Genomic DNA, 22245 nt, shown 5'->3' with positions numbered 1-22245 from the left:
CCTGTCCTCACCAGGTGCCTTAATAGGAAGCCCGGAAGCAGGACCCAAGCTCAACAGCAGCATTCTGCCTACTTGTGATTCCCAGCAACTGGGAACAAATCCCAATAAACACACAGCTTTCTTAATATGCATGTTTTTGTATGCTGTTTGGACTAAAGTACACATTTTGGCAAGCATCCCCCCCATATAATGCATTTTTGCATGTTATTCTCACCCAAATAGGCACCTGTGTGCACATTTCCTCCTAATGCATGCATCTTTGGACACATACATTAGTTGGAGAACTCCAATGAGACATCAGGAGAAGGGGAAATTTCAAAGGATAGCCATTTCAGTTTAGGTCTTGGTTTGAGAGTGCAAATCAGTACTAATCTAAAGTACAGCGAACAATACGTGTGCAGTTATGCCAAGCAGCTAGTCCTCAAAACAAACACAGCACAAACAACTCTATTTTGTGTGCACAATGAACATTGGTGGCCAACAAAGAATACGTCTGGTTAAAAAGCATTCAGTGTTTTGAATAATCAAGTTGCCTCTGTAAGGATGCAATTTCACCTGTACTATAACTGTCCTAGCATGGAGGATTAATCAGGATTGCACCCCTCCCCCAGGGTTTGGGCACTGTTCCTCTCTTGGCTCAGTAAAGTAGTGTCCCAGTATCTGTTTTGTTTGTTTTTTAATCCAGGATTGAGCCCAGGAATATGAAATGCAATGATAAAGGAAAGTGTCTCTGGGCATATGCAGAATTCATTTCCCATCACTGACGAGTAAACACAGACAATTTCCCATAGACCCAGGATAAGGATGCTCATTTTCCAGGTCACAAGGCAGGTTTCACCTTTAGTGCTTCACATTTTAAAAGGAGCAATCACCTCTTCTCAATTTACACCAAAATAAAGAAGGTGGGAGGGACAGACACAGGCTGGCCTCCTTTGAACAAACCACACAGTGTGTTTGCCTGGCTGAAACAAAACCCTGCTCTGGGTTTTCCACTGTGAAAAGCAGGAAGAATATTAGCAGACTGAAGGTACCCACTTCCTAGTGGAAGGAGAGATGCTGATCGTTTGAAACCCCCACATGGGGCAATACAAATCTCTATAGGATGCGATCAAATTCCTTCTCAGATGCTAGTTATTTATGTAGCCCCATAAATGCAGACAGTTATTTGCCATCTAATCTTGACAATCAAGTGGAATTTCAATAAAAGTCTTAGACAGGATAAAGAGCCCAGCCAACCAGCTCTTCCAAGGGGAAAGGCTTCCCCTCTGTGTCTATACGTTTATTACCAGAGATAACTGCAATATGATTCGGGGGAGGGTGACGAGGGCTTGGGTTTTGTTGTTTGTAATATCAGGGCTGGGATGACTTTTAGCTTTGTTTGTAATAAAACATGTGTGGTTTCTAATAGCTCACATTTATCTTCTAGTTTAGGCGGCCTCAGAAGCAACCAAACATTGCTGAGTTGTAGTGTCATCCCAACAGGCAACCAAGAAGCACACACATTGTGCAAACCCGTCTGTTAAAGGACCCTCACTTCTGACCACTCACTGATCTCTTCCCAAGCCAGCTATGCATTAACCCTGCACGTCTTGGCTCAAAGGCTTTTTCTCACTGGAAGCAGTCAGAGGAGGTAAACCAACTGTACTGCTTCAGACTGCTCTTTTATATCAAGAAATGTCTCTAAGCAGAAGGAGAGGTCAGTACACCATCTGCAGACATTCCTGGATGACAGGGGCAGCTTGGCCTCAGGAACCCATGCTCAGATAACCTCATGGCTGCACTACTGCAATGCACTTTATGTGGGGCTACCCTTGAAGAAGGTTTGGAAGCCCTGCACTGGCAGCCTGTGTGCTACTGAGCCAAGTTCAAAAAGTGCCTAATATACACTTCCGTCTCACCCTGGACCATTCTCTTCAGTATACAGAATTCTCTCTCTGTGTGTGTATGTATGTGTATGTACACACACACACACACATACACACACTTCACACATAAACACACACTGCACATTGTTAAGACCGGCCAGTGGAACACTTTAATTGTTTAACAAAAAATATTTACATTTTACAGGCATGCTGGGGAGGGGAGAGAGAAGAAAAGCAAGGGGTCTAATCTTAAAACCTCTGTGGAATTTTTCCCAAATTAGGAGGTGCATTTTGACAACCAGTTCTTCTCCCGGTTGTCTGCCAAAGACATTTTTGGCCGCTGCTTCCACCATACACTGAAATGCAAATCTTGTGCATTACTTTTATTTATTACATTTATACCTTGCCTTTCCTCCAAGGAACCAAAGAACTTTTTATGACAATTGCATACCCTGCTTCTCTATTTTATCTTCACAAGAGCCCTGTGAAGTAGGTTAGGCTGAGATGATAGCAGCCCAAGGTCAGGCAATGAGCTTCACTGTGCCGGGGGGGGTTGAACTTGGGTCTTGTCCATCCAAATCCAACATGCTAGGCACTGCTTTCCACTCCAGTCACTAAACCACCCTGACTCTAAAGGTCTCATGCAGTGTGCATGATGTGCACAGATGGACATGAGCATGACTTTTAAAGTAGACCATTCACTTGGCAATGCACACACTCCTGTCCTCAGCCCAGAGGTAAGAAGATCCACCTTGAAGTGGGCTGGAGTCAAGCAGTGTTCACTTAGGGCTTCTCCAGATGGCCTGTTTGTTGATTTGCCTGCATAAAATAGGTGGAGGCTAGGCTGTGTCCAGTCTTTATTGAGCTGTCATTCACCCCCTCCCCGCCTTTTTTAAAAAAATTGTATTTCCTGAAAATCAAAATAATGTATACAATGTATCCCAAATCACCAAATGCTGTCAATAAATTCAGCCTGAATGAATCTCACACTTTATATAGCTTGCCTAGATAGGAAGAAAGAAAAATAAATGAAAGAGAAATAAAATAATTAATGAAAGATAAAACTGACAAATAAGACTGCTAACATGTTATGTAGGTTTGAGACTGAATTTCAAATCATCACGAAGTAAACATCTATCCATGCCAATTTCCCATTTTGTTCATGGTATTTGCCGTAAATAATAATGGGCTATAAAACCCATAAGGTAATCGTAAATGCTTCAAGATGCTTATATTTGTATGCTATTAGTTAAAGAACTAGTCTTACGTTTTCTGGTTCAGAAAACTTGTAAAATTATTTGCTTTTAAAACCCATATATAATGGAGTTTGACTTCATTGCATCTTAACTTTATCCCTCGTTTCTTCTCCTTGCTGACAACCTTCCTGGTGCTTTCATTGAGCTTTTGTACTGGAATTTTTGTTGTTTGCAGGACAGTTATATGGCAACAAGCAGTCATCCTAATTTGCTTGACTAGCATTATACATATTTCTAGCCATCATTTGTCCCAGATTTGCAGTGCGTTTTCGTGTCACATTTTTAACCACAAATGATCCACTTTAATCCCAGTTTAATCCATTTTAATTGTGCAACACTTAAATTGTGGAATGCACTTGATTCCCTCCTGCAAAAGCCTGGAGGCCACAGTAACGGGCCCTCTCAATCTGGAAGGTATGAGGTGTGCAAACTGAGAATTCTGCCTTGGGCCTTTTGGGGATACTACAATGAAGGTACTGTTTGGGCAGGAGCTCTTGGCTGGTGTTGGGTCCCCTGCAAATGCCCAGCTTTGCCACCCTTGGGAGCGAACCCTGAGCAGATCAAAAGAAAACTGCTGGAGCAAGACTGTATGAGACCAGCGCATAGCACTGCCACCATGACTTTTGGAGAGGATGCCAAAGCTCACAGCAGATAGATGGTTTCCTCAGTGGACACCCCAGTGCTGATGAGCAATGCAAGGTCTGTGGCAAAGCATGGGACTTCATTTATTCTAAAAGAAAACGTTTCTGAGCTTTCCCTATCAACTAGTCCTTGACCCTCCTAATTGGAGACCACAGTGCTTTCCCCCACTTGTGATTCCTAGCAACTGGTATTTAGAGGCTTCCTGCCTCCAACTGTGGAGGGAACATCAGAAGAACACCACAGCTGGATCAGACCAAAGGCCTCTCTCTAGTCCAGCATTCTGTTCCCACAGCGGCCAACCAGATTTCTCTTGTGGGGAAGAGACAAGCAGGGACTGAGGGCAGTGGCTCCTTCACTCAGGTGTCCGAACAACTGGTACCCAGAGGCACACTTCAAAGAAAGTGACTCACATAGGACATGGAAACCCACAGGTAACCAATGCTGTCATTTCTGCAGGTGTAATGGGGCTTGGCTGACTTACACTAGTCCCTGGTTGGGTAGCAGCATCCTGCACCAGTTGAAATGTTTAAACCTTCATCCCTTGTGGGCAGCCCCACACAGAATGCATTATAGGAGTCTGATTTAGAAGTTCACAAGGCCTCCATTGTAGCCTTGCCAAACTGAGAGGTGGGAGCAACCGGGCAAACTCATCCCCCAGAAATCGCCAAGAAGGGTACCTACACATTTTGCTTCATAACTTTCTTTCTAGGAGGGCTTTCTATACTTTAAAAACAAAGAAAAAGAAAGCTCAACACCTGTGTCATCTGCTAGTTCTGGATCTGGTTCATCAGTAGCCCCTGTATCTGCCTCTCAGAGGGCCTGGCTACTCCAAGTCACAGTAGACTATACTGAGTTAAAAGGGGGAGCAGTCTGCCTTCCTACAACACAGCTTCATAACAAAAATGGGACCATCATATCAAGTTCTCAGCCAGGAGGACTTGGAAAGTTTGACCCAAGACCTGGTGTTTCTTCCTCTCCCCCCTTTCATCCCATACAACCACTGTTCTAAATGATACATTCCATTTTAAATCCACATTTAAGGAAAAAATAATATGCACAAAGCAAAGCTGGAGCTGGATTAAATAAAAATAAAAATGTCTTGCTCTCTTTCCACCACCTGATAAGCAGCAGCCAGACTCCCTCCAATGGAGAGCCCTTTTGCACAGCCCTTGAGAGCAAATACAGCAACACCATCTCTTCCCAGCTTCTCATAGACATTCAATCTGGGAATCCTGTTAATGAAAGGAAAACAGTGCGAGGCTGAGGAGCAGAGGCCTGGGGTGTGGTAATTTAAGAAGGCCGGGCTGGCGGCATGAATGGAAGCTTTCACTGTGGTCCAGAGAAAGCCGGTGGCACACAAGCTTGTGGAATTCAAAGACTCCTGTACATCCAAACTGGGCAGCAGAATCCATTAACACTCCAGGAATAAGGAGACAGAACTTTCCTTTAATTAGCAGGCTCAGCCTCTCATGGGGGGGGGGGCAGGCCACGCTCCTCTCAGCACCCGCAAGCAGACAGTGCTGTCATGGGAGATGAAAGGGTGTAGCACAGATATCTGTTGACAAGTTGACAAAAATGTTGACAAATTGGAAAGGAGTTGTATGGGGGGGGCGGGACTATGAAAATGATTATTGAAGGCTGAGTCTAGGGGGGAAATGCCAAAGGAAAAGGAGGAATTACTTTGCCCTGGAAGAAGGTTAAGGAGGAGAATCATCCAACTCTATGATTCTATGATTCTAGGAGGTGGGTGCAGGACAGTTTTCAGATATTTGGGAAAGACCCCAGGAAGACAATCTGCATGCATTGCCCACCTCTCTTCCACCAAAAATGCAACACTGGAAAGGTTGCATATGAATCATGCTTAGGGGTCAGTTTGCCTCCCCCCCCCTTTATGTGTGCTTTGCTCCCTGTGAGTGAGTCCCTCGCCATTTACCCCTGCTTCTTTTGTCAACAGCTGTCCTGCACATACAACTGTATTGGGCCCTTAGAAAGGAACTTGGGAAACTGCCTTATACTGAGCCAGGCCGCTTGTCAATTGAACTCAGTATTGTCTGCACTGACTGAAAGCAGCTCTCCAGGGTTTCAGGCAGTGGATAATCCAAGTCCAACCAGAGACTGAACCTGGGATGTTCTGGATGCAAGGCAGATGCTCTACTACTGAGCTACTATCTGTGGCATTTGTATGCCTCTTTCCACTGTTTGCAGTTCCTCTACTCCAGGGGTCAGCAAACTTTTTCAGGAGGCTGCACTATATTTTGGGGAAAAAAATAATGAACGAATTCCTATGCCCCACAAATAACCCAGAGATGCATTTTGAATAAAAGGACACATTTTACTCATGTAAAAACACACTGATTCCCAGACCGTCCGCAGACCAGATTTAGAAGCCAATTGGGCCAGATATGGCCCCTGGGCCCTAGTTTGCCTAGTCATGCCTAGCTATGTCTGTGTCACAGCACAGCACAGCACAGCACTCCTTACAACAGCTTTGTGAAGTTGACTGGCATTATTATACCTATCTAGAGATGTTGAGGCCAAGGTGAGACTCCAGGCAGGGGACTTGCCAGATCACAGCTCATGTACAACCCTATCTGCTTAAGGAAGACCTTTCTACTTATTAAAGAGATGCACAATGCTGTAGTGGCTAGGGCATCAGACTAGAATTGGGGAGACCCATTCAAATCTGCACTCAGCCAAATTATGTTCTCTGTGTGACCTTGGTCACTTTTTAACCTGCCTCGCAGGATTGCTGTGAGGACAGAAATTGGTAGGAGGGGTGAAGTGTCTCAGAGGATGTTGTCCTGAGTGTCTCAGAGGAAAGGCAAAATGGAAATGCAACGTTCTGTCAAATACCATCAGTACCATCCACTATTGCCACATATCAAGATACATCCAGACATGGAATGTTGAGATTGACCAGCATATGTTTGGGAATCACTAGAATTTCCAGAAAATATGAGGTGAATATCCATCTTATGAATTTGCAATTGGTGAATCTGAGAAGCCTTTCAGGGAGCAATTCCATTTCAGCAGTCCACACAGATGTCTCCAGCCTGTCTATTTCAAGCAGAGTCATTCCTCCTTCCATTGGAATGAATGAGGAAAAATCAGAGCTGTATGTGACTGTCTGAACATTCAAAGTTCCCTTATGATATACTTATGTAAGGATGGTCCTATCAAGAGGCAGCCGTCTCATGCAGCAGGGACAGAGAGGCAGAGAGAGATCTGTGCCCTGCGCCCCCTAAGATAGCCTCCTGCCCTCAGGTGCAGTCTCCTCCTTCCTACCATCACTGCAACCCCTTCTGCTTCCCCTCTTCCTCTGGCCCCAATCCACACAAGTACCCAGGAGAGTGAAAGAGAAGGGGATAAAAATACTCCCTTTCTTCACTCTGGTCTCTGGGTGGGAGGTGAATAGGTAGCAACTGCATGCAGAAGATCTCAGGTTCAATCCCCAACAGCATCTCCAAGTAGGATTAGGGAAAATGTCTGCCAGTCAGTGTGGCCAATACTGAGCTCAATGGACCAGCGGTCTGACTAAGCATAATGCAGATTCCTAGGTAGCAACAGGATAAGGGCTTGGGGGATCTGGAGTCAGCGGTGGGCCCCTGAAGTGTTGGGGGCCCTGGCAGGTGCCTGGCAATACCAATCAGTGGTGATGGCTCAGTCTTGGGACCTACTTCAATGCAAAGTAGGTGCTCTGCTGCCAAGCTACACTCATATCAACAGGAAAGCATGTCTATATTTAAGACATTTTTTCCCCAAAATTCAGCATTTGCTTGCAACATTTCTCAAGATCTGACATTCTGATGGTGAAGAACTGGGTGAAATATGCATCTCTATTCCTTTGATGAAGAGGAAAAGCTCCCCCATTTCTAAACGGGCAAAGCCAAACTATTCTCCATCTTCCTCCCCCTCCCCACCCCTCCTATAATTCTGTCTCCAAGGGATAACTTAACAGTTACCGTACTTTCCTGTCAGTTCCGTCCAGCTGATTTAACAGCCTCCTTAGCAAGCAGCCTCTCTGCTTCTCAATGCCAGCCTCTACGTATACTGCGCTGTTAAAACAACTGACTCATTATGCCCCTTGGTCACATTGTGAACAAGTCATTCTCTTAGCCATGCCTGTCCGTGTGCACCATATATATATATATATATATATATATATATATATATATATATATACAACACACACATATTTTTCATCCTTTCCCTTTCTATATATACTTCAGACGCACTTTGGCCCCCAACTGAGACATGAATAGCTACAGTGTACCGGATAGACTTTTACAGTTGCTCTCAAAATGCCTGCAGGAAATGAGGTGTGTGGAGGAAGGAATAAAGATCCCTTCAGTGTCTCCCTCTCTCTGATTTTTACACATTATTATTATTATTATTATTATTATTATTATTATTATTATTTCTCAATACGCTTGTACAGAAATAAATTGTAAGCCACCCAATGTTGTCATTGCAGTGCAGGCAAAATTGACTTCTTCCTGTTTTGCATTTCAGAGGAAAATGATTCCTGGAAAATTGGTAGCATCACCACTGTCCCAAAGCTAGGCTGAAAACATTACCTGATTAGTTGGAAGGGATGGAGGGAAAATTTGATTCAGTGTGCATTTAAAGTCAACTCTATCAAATCCATACTTTGCTATGCTAACCGATACACAGCCATTCTTTGAAATTTGCCCTTATCCAGATTTTGAAAAAAAAAAACAAAAACCACACAAATTGCTGCAAAATGGAGAGCACTGGACTTAAGAATAGAAAAAAAAGAAATGGAGACAACTTAAACTGACAGAACCTTCCACCGCTGTTAGTTGGTCCATTTCATTCATTCATCACACCTTTGAAATGAAAAATTAAGATCTGAAGGATGGTTTGTTGTTGTCGGGAAGATGAATATTAGTGAGCCCAGGGGCAGTGTTGATTCTATTGTAACAGTATTGAGGTTCTGATATAGGGTGTGATTAGCACAAATAATAATTATTCAGTACAGCGGTACCTTGATTCCTGAACTCAATTCATTCTGGAAGTCTGTTTGACTTCCAAAATGTTCACAAACTGGAACACTTACTTCCAGGTTTGCGGTGTTCGGTAGCCTATTTGTTCGGGAACCAAGGTACCACTGTAGTGGGATTCATCCTAGTGGCTCAGGGCAGCATCCTGTTCCACATCAGCACCCACATTTTTGAGTTAATAAGTACTATTTCCACTGCTATTATTTAGTGGTCTTTTTTCTTTTAAAAATGTAAACAAAAAGCAACTTAAGCAAACATTAAAAACAAATGTAGAAACAACCTAAAATGCTCACTAATCACATGTATGAAAGAGCAGATCCAACTCAACTCAACCGACTCCACTGAAAGAGAAACAGAAAGTTAAGGTCCAAAGGCCTAGGTGTATAAATATGATTTTGCCAGGTGCCTAAAAACAGAAAGTAACGGTGCCAGGTGAGCCTCCCTGAGGACAGCATGCCACAAATGGGGAGCCACTACTGGGGAGGTCTGTTCTTGTGTTGCCACCCTCTGCACCTCCTTTGGGGGGAGCACACAGAGAAAGAGCCCAGATGACAAATGCAGTATTCCAATGCTTTTGATCACAAACTTGTGCCAGTGCAATGGATGCTTCCGTGGTTCTGCTTGCTGTGGATGAGATGGTGACTAAAGTTGCCAAAGTGAACTCCACCTTCCCACTCTGTGTGGGTCACACTCCTCCTCCATTCGCATCTGACTTGTGACGCCTTTCTATATATATAAATACCTTTTTTATTGCATTTACCACCTTTTCCCTGTAGATAACAAAAATGAAACAAAGAAAATCCAACCCCAAAACCTGCAAAGTCATTTAGAAGATGCTCATACATTATAGGTAAGTACAATTCTATTAATCCAATTTAAGCAGACAAATTCATCAGGAAGTCTATATTTCTTTTCTAGATGCGGGTAAGGAGTCATGCAAATTGTTAGCTGAAGCATATGATATAAAGTCCCACCAAGTCACCAAAAAGTTTTCCTCAGGTTCTTTGCCTTCAAGTACACAAAGTCTGTGAGTTAAGTTTCCTGTGACTTCTGTAACAACTTTGATGGATATTGTAAATTAGCGCATATGGCAACTAGTATATTTGGAGTTTAACTCCATTGGTGCAAAATCACAAGGTACAACATCACAGACAAGAGTCCTTGAACTATGGACCCACTCACATAGCCTTGCATTACAAATGCCACTATCAGGCTGTGAAGGAAAGATTCTGGGCTGCAATCTCCCAATCAAAGGAGGACATAAGAAATTGCAAAAGCTAAACTTGGATGGAGAAAAGTCATTACCACCCAAACCGCATGTGGCAGGAGGGACGCAACAGAGCAAGAGGGCTCTGAAATTGTTCCTGTCACTCATTGCTTAAAGCTTTGCTCCAGAGCACCAATTTAACACCAGTTTTAGCAGACGGAGGTCAATAGGGTAGAAACTCTGGGCGATCTTTGACCTCTCGAGAAGCGTGCCGTCTTTTTCTCAGAGGACAACAGGCTTGTAGGTTGTTTAAATAAAGCACAGGGGAGCAGGGGGGCGGCGGGCGAGAAGGTAATTCTTGAAACCTTTTGGAGTCAGCATGCTAGAAATCCTAAAGGGGAATATCTTTCGTTCACACTCAATAGTTAAATACATGGCCGTGTCAAACCCTGCATGAAGATAGTGTTGCTTTGTGCTGCACGGTTTCCAGTTCAGCTAGACACATAGATGGCATTATGTTTAGCTGGCCCAGATCTTGGCGCATAATATTTTTTTAAGCACTGGACTAAATATTTTTAACATATGCAAACATGCATGACTGAACCAGTTCCAGAATTCAGGGCGCAGTGACGCTGGCGGGTGTTCAGGACGGAACAATGTCAGCTTTCTCCTTCTGACGCAGCGCAAGGAGACGCTAAACTCTGGCACTTTCAAGTAAACGGGCAGGCGGGGGGGGGGAGGGAAATTGCAGGCAGGTTTTTCAGACTGACTTTGTAACAAAATGCATTGCGGAGGCGAAAGAGACAACAGTCTACCAAGATGCTGCGGAGTGGGATGGAAAGATGGCACATGCCAGGCACATTTTTACCAAGAGGAAGTGTGCCAGAGTCTAAAGTTTAGACTCTAAACAAACTGAAAGGTGCCAGTTTGAGGAAATGGAACAGAAAATCCTTTGGCACATCAGATGCCAGAGACAAACAAGGATAGGTGCCCACACCCAGCCATGCGGAGCCGGGAGAGGCCATACAGAGCTCAGTGGCAGAGCAACAGGTCCAATCTCTGGCAGCATCTCCACTTAAGCAGGTGATGGGAAGTGTTTCCTTCTGAAACCCGGGAGAGCTGCTGTCAGTCAGAGTAGACAATACTGGGTTAGATGGACTAAAAGTTTGAACTATCCAGTATAAGAGCAAAGAGACTGGTGAATTAGGGAGATGTGATCATGAAGGGTTTGAAGATGAGGAAGGGCTATAGCTCAGTGGCAGAACATCTGTTTTACATTCAACCCCTGGCGCTTCCATGCAGGTCTGGAAGAGACCCCCCAGTCTAAGACCCTTGAGAGCAACTGCCAATCGGACAGTACTTGACTAGATGAATCAAAGGTCTGACTCAGTAGCTGGGTTCACACATCACAGCCAATGAGCGTACAGTGTGTGCCCACAACAGCTGAGCTGCACAAATCAACAAACTTAAACACTCATGAGATAACCGTCTCAAGTGGTACGATTCACAGGGAAAGCAGATCCCAATGTAGATCTCTATTCCCCACCCAACCCAGCCTTGGTCCTCCTTTGTATAGCCTTTTCCATGAATTTGTCTAACCCCTTTTAAAGCCATCCTAGTTGGTGGCCATCACTACCTCTTCTGTGAGCCAATTCCATAGCTTATGCGCTGTGTGAAAAAGTACTTCCTTTTTTCTTTCCTGCATTTCCCAGGGTTCTGATGGGCATCTCAGAAGATCTAAAGATAGTCCTGAATCTACTCACCCTTCCCCCACTGGCAAAATAAAACCTCCATGTTCAGAGGCAGTTATACCTACTCCCTGGAGCTAACCATGGAGAACCCCCTCCTCTTAGGCAACTTCATGTGACAAAACTTCCACCTTCCAGGCAATATATTTGTATTTCAACAACCAACTCACTAATTTAAATTGTTGGGGACCAAAAAAAGTCACTATTCATATGTATAAATAGAGTTATGGACTGTCCCAAACCTGTCACTCCTCGGTGGGAGTATAAGAATTGGTTATTTTCAGAGACAAAGACCCAGAAAAATACATAAGAACATAAGAAGAGCATGCTGGATCAGGCCCATGACCCATTTAGCCCAGCATCCTGTTCTCACAGTGGCCAGCCAGATGCATCTGGGAAACCTGCAAACAGGATTTCAGCAGCAGAGCCCTCTCCCCTCCTGCGGCTTCCAGCAACTGGCATTCAGAAGCATCGTGGCTTCCAACTGTGGAGGCAGAGCATAGCCATCATGGCTAGTGACTATTGATAGCCCTCTCCTCCACGTATTTGTCTAACCCTTTTTAAAAGCCACCCAAGTTGGTGGCCATCACTGCCTCCTATGGGGGACAAGTTCCAGCATTTAACTATGTGCTGCAGGAAGAAGCCTTATATCTGGCCTGAGACTTTCAACATTCAGCTTCATCGAAAGTCCCTGAGCTCTAGTGTTATGAGAGAGGGAGAAAAGCATTCTCCATCACCTTCTCCATGCCATGCATAATTATATAAACTTCCATAATACCACTTCTTACTTGCTTTTTCTCTAAACCCCAAAGTCCCAAACGCTGCAAACTTTCTTCACAGGGGAGATTTCAGCAATGGAATCTAAAGGATGACATAACACGCAGGCCAGCAGCCTGCCGCTCGCCGAAGGCCGAGGTGCCCAGAAGGACATGTTTACTGCATACAGCTATGCCAGGAATGTCACGTTTGACATCCCACCTCCTGGCAATACTTTGTCTGGTGCAACAGGAGAAGGCACTCCTTGGCATCGCTGCTCTATCACATGTGGCCGAGTTCGATGCCGCTGAAGTGATGCATTACAGATGGATATCATCGTGGCTTCAGGTGTTGGGTTGCATCAGGGTCGCCCATCAAAGACTCAGCAAATAACTGCCATGGGCTTGATAACAGCCAAGACAATCAAGCTTTTATTGAGCGTGTTTGCTTCCCATCTCCCCTAGGGTGGGTGGGGGGCTCCAATTCCAGCCACTCTGGTTTGGAAACTGTGCTAAGAATGCTTACATGTAAAAAGCAGAAGGGAAGGTGAGGGGCTGAGGTTTGTTTGACTTTACCATAACAAGGGACCCCAGTGAGTTGCCTGCATAAGGAACCAGGAGGAAGGAGTTCATAAAACTGGGAACATTGGGAAGGGCATTCACCTCATCCCGAATCAAGGATGAAGTCAGCCATAAGCAGGGACTGGATTTCCAGCTGGATTTCTGGGTGAGGGAGCAAGTGTCGTGAGTAGGGCAGGTTCTCTGGCTGGAGAACATCAGCAAGCAGCAGATGGTGTTGTACAGTTATGGCCAGCATGGCGAAGGGCCTGCTTGGGGACCTCAAGGCGATTGCAGTACACTCCGCCATTAAGCTATTGCCATGTGGTAATCTTCACTTTTGGTTTGTTTGCTGCATTGCCTTGTACAGCAGCAAGTTCTGGGAAGTGGGCAGTGCTGTTGCCCTCAGCCTTTACCATCTCTTCTGATTACAATTTCTAACCCTCTCATCTTCCTGTAGAACATTTGTGCTCAGCCCCCTTTCTGTGTCCTTCCCCACACCACACCACCCCCCCCCCAAAAAAAGATTAATCAATTGAGTCAGAATGGCATGTTTAGTCCTGCTACTTTGCTGAGCCACAATTTTACTGTCTGGCCTCAAGGTTGTTGTGACTCTTTCCTTGAGGGGGAGAGAAGTAAAAGTCAAGCATCATATAACTCCCTTCTTTTTTTCCTTTCTAGCCAGGAGAATCACTGTGACTCAAAAGAAAAAGAAAAGTCAACCCTAATGACTGGTCTCTGCCAGCTTGCAAACAAACAAACAAACTTAATTTACCCCTTCCCACTTCCAAGACTTTCAAGTGAAGGAATGCTCTAAAATCCATCACATCCAAGGGTCTTTGGACCATGTGCATGGGCCTGTGGCCTGCAGTTTAAAACAGTGTGGGAGTTTCTTTATATGTGTGCAAAGTGACATTTATGGCACTGCTAGGACTATTGTAGAGTCACTGTTGCATAGCACGATGCCGGAATTTGGGCAAGCCCAGAAGCCTGGGATATTTATGCATTTGTCTGAAAGATCCCTCTACTGACTTTCAGCAATTGCTTTCCAAGGCAACCAGAGGTACAAACACAAAAATTCAACAATCAACATTCAGCGACAAAATAAACAAAGCACAACAGCAATAAAAGCAGAGAAATTGGAAGGAGATAATCTGCCATCCATTAAAAGCTCAGATAAAGGAAGCCTGCATCATTTCCTTCCAAAACAATTAGTGGTACATGCCAGCTCCCAGTCACTGGGGAGAGGATTTCCAAACGCGGGTACTACTGCCACTGGATAAGTTCTTCTTTCTGGTCCCCAACAGACTCACCACTGAAGGTGGTGGTTGGAGCAGACTATTGGCCATGCTGGCTGTGGCAGATGGGAGCTGTAGTCCAACAACATAGGAACTTTCAAAGCTGCCTTATACCAACTCAGACCAAGAGTCCATCTTGCTCAGTATAATCTACACTGACTGGCAGTGGTTTTCCAGGGTTTCAGACAAAGGGTCTCTCCCAGCCCTACCTGGGGATCAAACACAGGACCTTCTGCATGCAACGCAAATGCTCTACCATGGAGCTACAGCCCCTCCCTATTTGAAGGGCACCACATTCCCTACCCCTTCCCTAAATCTGGACTAGCAAGAGGAACAAGGGGTCAAGATGATTTCCTTCTCTCTTTAGCAATGTTGCCAGGGCTCAAGTATGTAGCACTAATGTCATAGAGTCATATCCCAGGTCAACCTTGACCCCAAATATATGTTTCATAATGACAAGGCTCTTCAGAACCTAAGAGTTAAACCAATTTTTGCTTTGAAGTTACAGCTGTCTGAAAAGAGACGAGCAAACAAAACGGAACCCTGTAATTTTTTTTGCTACTCTAAAAATTGTAGCTTTGGGCCCAAAGCACAAGTGCATATGTATATGTGTATGTATGTGTATACCGATTATAAATAAACCAGGAACTCAGTGCTCACAGAACTGGAAGTTCCAGCTGGAAAGAGGCACAGGGGTGGGGGCATGGATTGTTTGCATGGGTGGATCACTATCTTCCCACAGTCCTTCTTTTGGAGGTTCTAAATTGTTGGGTTGAGTTTCTCTCCCCCACTCCCCTCAAATCAAAATGTTATTTGAGTTCACAAAAGACCCCATCATTACTGTTTGATGCCTATCGTAACATATAACAGAGACAATAATTTATATTCAAATAAAATGAATTGCCATTGCAAAGGGGAAAAAGGAATTAACATACAACTTCATAATTGGAATGTTTAGTAAATGATGCATTTTGTTAGCACATAACTGCTAAAAAGCAACTGCCAGAGAAAGATGTAGATAATGAGGTTTGAGAAATGTGTGTGTGTGTAAGTCAAAGTTGAAAAATTGACATGGCTGATCATGGGATGAAAAAGAAAAAAAAAGTTGTTCTATAGGAGTGTGCCATAACAACCTAAACTGGTGCACAGAACTAAGGGTCATTAATGAAAGGAAGCCCATAAGAGCCCAAGAGTCTGGCTGATGAACTGGGCCCAAGAGGGCTTGTCTAGCCCAGCATTCTGCTCTCACAGTGGCCAAGCAGCTGCCGAGGATAAGCTCAATATGGGGTGTGTGTAGTGCACATCTCTGGAGTCGGTAATAAAAACATAAAAGACAGTGCTACTGAAATACACAACCACAGGAGGAACGGAACGGAGCGCTAAACTCACCCCATAAACCTGTCTTTTCTTCAAACACCCAAAGGCCACATTAGCTCAAGAGAGGCCTCCTCCTCCTCTGATCTTTTCTTCCTTGATCTCTGCAGAGCAACTGCCTCTTTCAATTACAGTGGTACCTCGGGTTAAGAACTTAATTCGTTCCGGAGGTCCTTACTTAACCTGAAACCATTCTTAACCTGAAGCACCACTTTAGCTAATGGGGCCTCCTGCTGCCGCTGCACCGCCAGAGCATGATTTCTGTTCTCATCCTGAAGCAAAGTTCTTAACCTGAAGCACTATTTCTGGGTTAGAGGAGTCTGTAACCTGAAGCGTATGTAACCCGAGGTACCACTGTATTCCTTTCAGCTGCTGAAGACCGATTCTTCAGTGCACTGGCATCTATCAGGTACTATTATTATTATTTATTATTTTTGCATTGCATTTATATTCCACCTTTCTGCCCAAGGTAGTTTACCACTATATGCCACCCAAGGTAGTTTACAATTTTAAAGGATTAAAGTGTTCCAGTCTAAGTTAGCTGGGGTTGGGGTGGGGAAGCCATCTGACTGGAGCAGGCCCTGACATTCTCTGGCCCGTCTGCCTTGAACCCTTCTTCCTCTTGACAGCACGAGGAGGACTCTGCTCTCAGGCCGCTTTGGCTAGAGAACACTGCCTGTTCTAAATTAACAAATTCTGTCATTTTTACAGCACGGCTAAACTGATGCGAATTGAACCCTGTGAAATGGGTCACATTTTGCAAATGGAGAAGTGGTGCAACCAAGCAGGAGGTGTCAGAAAAGTGACCACAGGGCATGGGCACAGCCAGGATTTATGTTAGGGGGCAGGCTTTATGTTGGGGGGGGCAGAACCGAGCTATCTGTGATGCGATTGGTCAGCAAGTTACGGTAAGTATATTTATTTATTTACTCGATTTAGGGGGGCAGCTGCCCCCCTGCTCCCCCTTGGTTATGCCCATGCCACAGGGGTAGCTGGCTTGTGGGGACCAAATAATAATAATAATAATTTTATTATTTATGCCCTGCCCATCTGGATGGGTTTCCCCAGCCACTCTGGGCAGCTTACAGAATATATAAAACATAATAAAACATCAAACATTAAAAACTGCCTGATTCAGGGCTGCATTCAGATGTCTTCTAAAAGTTGTACAGTGGTACCTCGGGTTAAGAACTTAATTCATTTCGGAGGCCCGTTCTTAACCTGAAACTGTTCTTAAGCTGAGGTACCACTTTAGCTAATGGGGCGTCCCACTGCCGCTGCGCTGCCACTGAGCGATTTCTGTTCTTATCCTGAAGCAAAGTTCTTAACCTGAGGTACTATTTCTGGGTTAGCAGAGTCTGTAACCTGAAGCATCTGTAACCTGAAGCATCTGTAACCCGAGGTACCACTGTATAGTTCTTCATCTCCCTGACATCTGAATGGAAGGTGTTCCACAGGGAGGGTGCCACTACTGAGAAGGCCCTCTGCCTGGTTCCCTGTAACCTCGCTTCTCGCAGTGAGGCAACCAGCAGAAGACACTTGGAGGAACTCAGTGTCTGAGCTAAGCGATGGGGGTGGAGATGCTCCTTCAGGTATACTGGGCCAAGGCCGTTTAGGGCTTTAAAGGTTAGCACCAACACTTTGAATTGTGTTCGGAAATGCACTGGGAGCCAATGAAGATCCTTTAGAACTGGTGTTATATGGTTCCAGCGGTGATTCCCGGTCACCCATCTAGCTGCCACATTCTGGATTAGTTGTAGTTTCTGAGTCACCTTCAAAGGCAGCCCCACATAGAGCACATTGCAGTAGTCCAAGCGGGAGATAACCAGAGCATGCACCAGTCTGGTGAGACAGTCTGCTGGCAGGTAGGGTCTCAGCTTGCGTACCAGATGAAGCTGGTAGACGGCTGCCCTGGACACAGAACTGACCTGTGCCTCCATGGACAGCTGTGAGCCCAGAATGACTCCCAGGCTGCACACCTGGTTCTTCAGGGGCAGAGTTAACCCATTCAGAACCAGGGAGTCCTCCACACCTGCCCAACCCCTGTCCCACCCAAAAAGTACTTCTGTCTTGTCAGAATTCAACCCCAATCTGTTAGCTGCCATCCATCCTCAAACTGCCTCCAGACACCAAGCATTCAAAGCTTTTTTGATCCTTCAGTCTCTACTCTTTCTATCATTAGCATGCATACTTAGCATGGATCCAAGTGAGTAGGAGGAGGACTTGAACCCAAAGCTTTCAGGATACAGCCTAGCTTGCCCTCCACTGGATTACGCTGATTACGGGCTTCTGCAGAGGCAACTTGCCTCTCCATCCCTCGCCTCACTGACTGAGCTGCTTTTCAGAGCTGCACATTCTGTTGTGCCTAACAGGTGGCGGTGTTGCTCTCCAAAATTTTATTGCTCTGTAAAGGAAAAATAAGCTCTTCGCTATTTAGCTATCTACCTCCAGTAGCACCTCTAGACCTTTGCAATCTTCACAGTGTTTTGTTTGTTGTTGTTTTTTTAAGAGCAGTCTATTCTCCCCCCTGGAATGTTAACCTATTTGCTGTCCCTCCTGGGCTGATTAAAACAACCGGTTCCAAGATACTTGTCCTTTAGAAAGGTCTCAGTCATCTATCTGTGCTGCAGGGAGAAGTGAGAGATTTTGGGAAAAGTGGTTTTTTTGGAAAGAAAACTTTCAAGAAATGCAGTGGCTGTTTCACAAGCACAATGATGCGGTTGCAAAAATGAAGCTGGGAGATAGTTGCGCTCTGACCAACCATCTGCTGATAGACAGGATTGGACTGCTCTGATCTCTCTCACACACTCATATTGGGCTAGGCTCAGGGCAAATTAAATCCAAATGTAACGATTTGCTGTAAGCAGCCGCAGACATTTTGCAATCCACAGCAGGGCAGTGTGCAGACTTGTGGTTTGTGCTCACAACATTCAGCCCCATGGCCCATGGGCTGCATAAGAACAGCAAACAAGAGCCAACAGGATTTGTGCACTCCTTTGAAGAAGTGAAAAAAGCAGGGTAGGCACATCACATAAGATGGTCAGTCATGTTTACGGTTTCACAGCCCTCTGACACTTCATGCATTTGACAAAAGGGACTTTAATAACGAATAACTCTGTTTGATTGTAAGACAACCCAAGACTCCACTAGAATTGTGTTCCCAGGCATTACTGAAGCCCAGTCATCAGGAAACAAATGATGCTACAGACGCAGCACCAGAAGTGTAGTTGAAAATTCAGAAGTGCAGAGTCCCATCATGATCATCACAGCCATAGCTCCTCACAGCCATACACCTTCTAATATGATACAATGATCTTCTAATTATGCAGTAATAATAATCACCAAAGTCTTTAAAAACCTCAAAAAAGGCTACCATGTACACTGCGTTCTATGAGTTGCTCCTCGAAGTCAAGTCGCAACTGTATTAACGGTGTTAAGAAAAAGGAAACAAACTTGCAAGACGTTTTCGTCTTGCGAAGCAAGCCCATAGGGAAATTCGTCTTGCGAAGCAGCTCAAAAACCGCAAAACCCTTTCGTCTAGCGAGTTTTCCGTCTTGCGAGGCATTCGTCTTGCGGGGCACCACTGTATGTGGGCAAATGATTTGGATTCTTCTTCTGGAGTGGATTAATTGTGTTTGCCATGAAGTTCCACGGTATGTAACAGAACTTGCACACCCTTCTCTTGGAACTGAAGCACCCTGTGTTTTCTGTGTTCCTAAATGCTTAGCACTGCAACACAGTTTGGCTAAGTGCTCCCCTTTCATGCTGATTGGGCAGCTCTAGGATGCTAGAGACAGGGACCCTGCTTCAGAAATAGAAACAGGTCTTTGATACCCCTCCTCCAATTACGACTCTAGACCCCAAACACCATTGCCTATCACCCGCTACAAGCAGATCTGGCTGTGCTCTTTAAAAACTGACAAAAGAGGTGGGAGTGGAACTCTTGGCCACCTCATTTTACACTGAGATAACTTCCAAATGCCCTGAGATTTTCCAAGAACCCCCCCCCCAAATTCAGACAATTTTTCCCAACCCCCCAAATTGCCAAAACCGAGCAATGCCAAGGAAGGTTTGGCGCAGCTCTGCCAGGGACAGAGTTTCTTCCTGGCCTGCCGTTGCAAGCGGCTTCTCTTGCAATCGCTTTGTCTAACAGGTCAGGCCCTGCCAGAAGGCGTCAGAAGGTTTCTGCCAGCGTGCTTTTGGCTGGCAGGATCCAAGCGCGAGTGCACAGGCCAAGTTGAACAGCAGTATGAAGGACCAAGCCAAAGGAGCCTTGGGTTTCATTGGCACCAAGATGCAACAAAAGACTGAAATAGAAGCTGCGGGGGTGGACGGCCCTTGGTGTGTGGGGGTGTGGGGGAAAGCTAAGAGGAGCGAATGCTGTCAATGAAGGAGAGATGAGTTATGGGGCACATATAGTGAGTGCCTAGAAGAGGCGGACAGGGTGGCCCACCGTGGAGCACCTGAAATGGTTTCTAGCTCAACTCATAGGTCACCCCAAGCCAGAGGCTGACCCAAGCAAGGAAGACAGATTCACCCGTCATGTCGGGATGGTGTAAAAACCTCCAGGAGACCATTTGACCACGTCAGAATATGCACAGTAAAAGATCCCATTTGGATGGAATCCCTCGTGGAGATGAAGAGGCCATTTATCTGCATGAGAACAAAGCGGTGGAAGAAAGTACGGCTGGTTCTAAGCATGGTGAACATAAGGTGCTTCCAGAGGTAAAATATTTGGAGTAATTACTGTATAATGGGTGGGAAATTTCAGGCCAAGGAGCAAAATATGGCCCGCCAAGCCTCTTTATCTGGCTCTTGAGACTTTCTCCAGCCACACCCCTCACCAGCTCTGCACTGTCCTTGTGTGCTTTTGCCTGGCAGAAATGGGTCCCTGACATCTGATAGTACAGTGGTAACCTCGGGTTAAGAACTTAATTCGTTCCAGAGGTCCGTTTTTTAATCTGAAACTGTTCTTAAACTGAAGCACCACATTAGCTAATGGGGCGTCCCGCTGCCGCCGCACTGCCAGAGCACAATTTCTGTTCTCATCCTGAAGCAAAGTTCTTAACCTGAAGTTACTATTTCTGGGTTAGTGGAGTCTGTAACCTGAAGCACCGGTAACCTGAAGCATCTGTAACCTGAGGTACAACTGTACTGCTGCTTGCCTGGATGGGGGATAGAGAAGTGTGTGTGTAGAAACCTGCTTGCTGTACAAAGGTAAAAATGTGCCCTTCTTGTTCCAGCCACCATTACCCCAGCCCCCACCTGACACTGCATGTGGCCCCCCAGAAGGGAATGTGACCCTTGAACTGAAAAGCATTTCCTATTCCTTGCATATCTAGACGGCCAATTTCTAATGGTGCAAACCTATGAGTGTTTATTCAGAATTCAGTCCCATTTTGCTCATAGCATACTCTAGGCTGTAGTATGAAATCAGACCAAGGTAGGAAGAACCTAGGAAGTTGTTTTACACCAACACAGACCCAATGATCCATCTTAGTTCAGAACTTTGTACACGAACGGGCAGCGGCTCTCCAAGATTTCAGGCAGGGGACATTCCCAGCCCTGCATGATGACTGAACCGGGGTCCTTGTATAAAAGCAGACTAGAAGTTTGCTTGCAAGATCAACCACACATTATTTAGACTTAATCTTGAAACCCAGTTAACCTTAGGATTTTAAGCATCAATATTTGCATTTGCATTTATTTATTTGTTTATTCATGCAATCTGTTTCTAACTCACCTTTAACCAGAACTAATATTAGATAGGATACAGAACTACGATATACAGGATGTGTGTGTGTCAGGCTCCCACCCCAAAACACAATGACAGTGATTCTTACTTGAAAGCAAGGAAGAGATACTTATTAAGGCTACTTGCAGAACAGGCTCAGCAGCAAGCATGAGGTCCAGAAGTCAAGATTCAAAGGTACATGAGCAAGGCAAGATATTCATAGCCAAACAGAAGATACAGAGATGTCCTGAGACATCTCCCCTCATGCCAAGCTTTTAAATGGAGAGTTGCCTCTGCATTTAATAAGATAATTCCACACTACCACTGTATTCTCAGTCCATGCTTCTTTATTGTCATACATTCTTATTCTTTTTTACATTTCATGATTCCTAAAGTAATGGTGATTGATGATTATTAAACACTGATTATATATTTCATGACTTTGTTTCATTTACATTCCTAGGAATTTGGTTGTGGTCAGTAACTTTATATGCTCACCAAGGGTTCAATGAGCTCAGAGGTTTGGGAAACCCTAGATTATATGGCTGCTCAGTGTCTAGGACACCAGTGATGCTTGGGTTTGGGGAAGAGGAAAGCTTTATTTATTTAAAGCATCTCTATCCCTCTCTTTAACACATTTGCAGGAAGCCAGCCTGTGCAACGTCTTCTCAGAAGTAAGCCCTGTCTACTTCAGTGGAACTTATTTCTAGGTTAGTATATTAAGATGGTAAACTGTGGCTGCAATCCTAGTTTCCTGAGAGTAAGTTCCACTGACTTCACTAGG

The 22245-nt window shown here is 44.9% G+C and overlaps 1 protein-coding gene across 7 annotated transcripts in view; it reads right to left on the bottom strand.

Annotated features, from left to right (window-relative positions):
• The window catches only part of ZNF469 (zinc finger protein 469), a 290027-nt gene that overhangs the window by 78617 nt on the left and 189165 nt on the right, over nucleotides 1-22245 (bottom strand). The window lies entirely within an intron of this gene.

This window comes from Podarcis vaucheri (assembly GCF_965113315.1).
Source record: "Podarcis vaucheri genome assembly, chromosome: 7".
Lineage (NCBI taxonomy): Eukaryota > Metazoa > Chordata > Lepidosauria > Squamata > Lacertidae > Podarcis > Podarcis vaucheri.
This window is presented reverse-complemented; position numbering and strand designations above follow the sequence as displayed.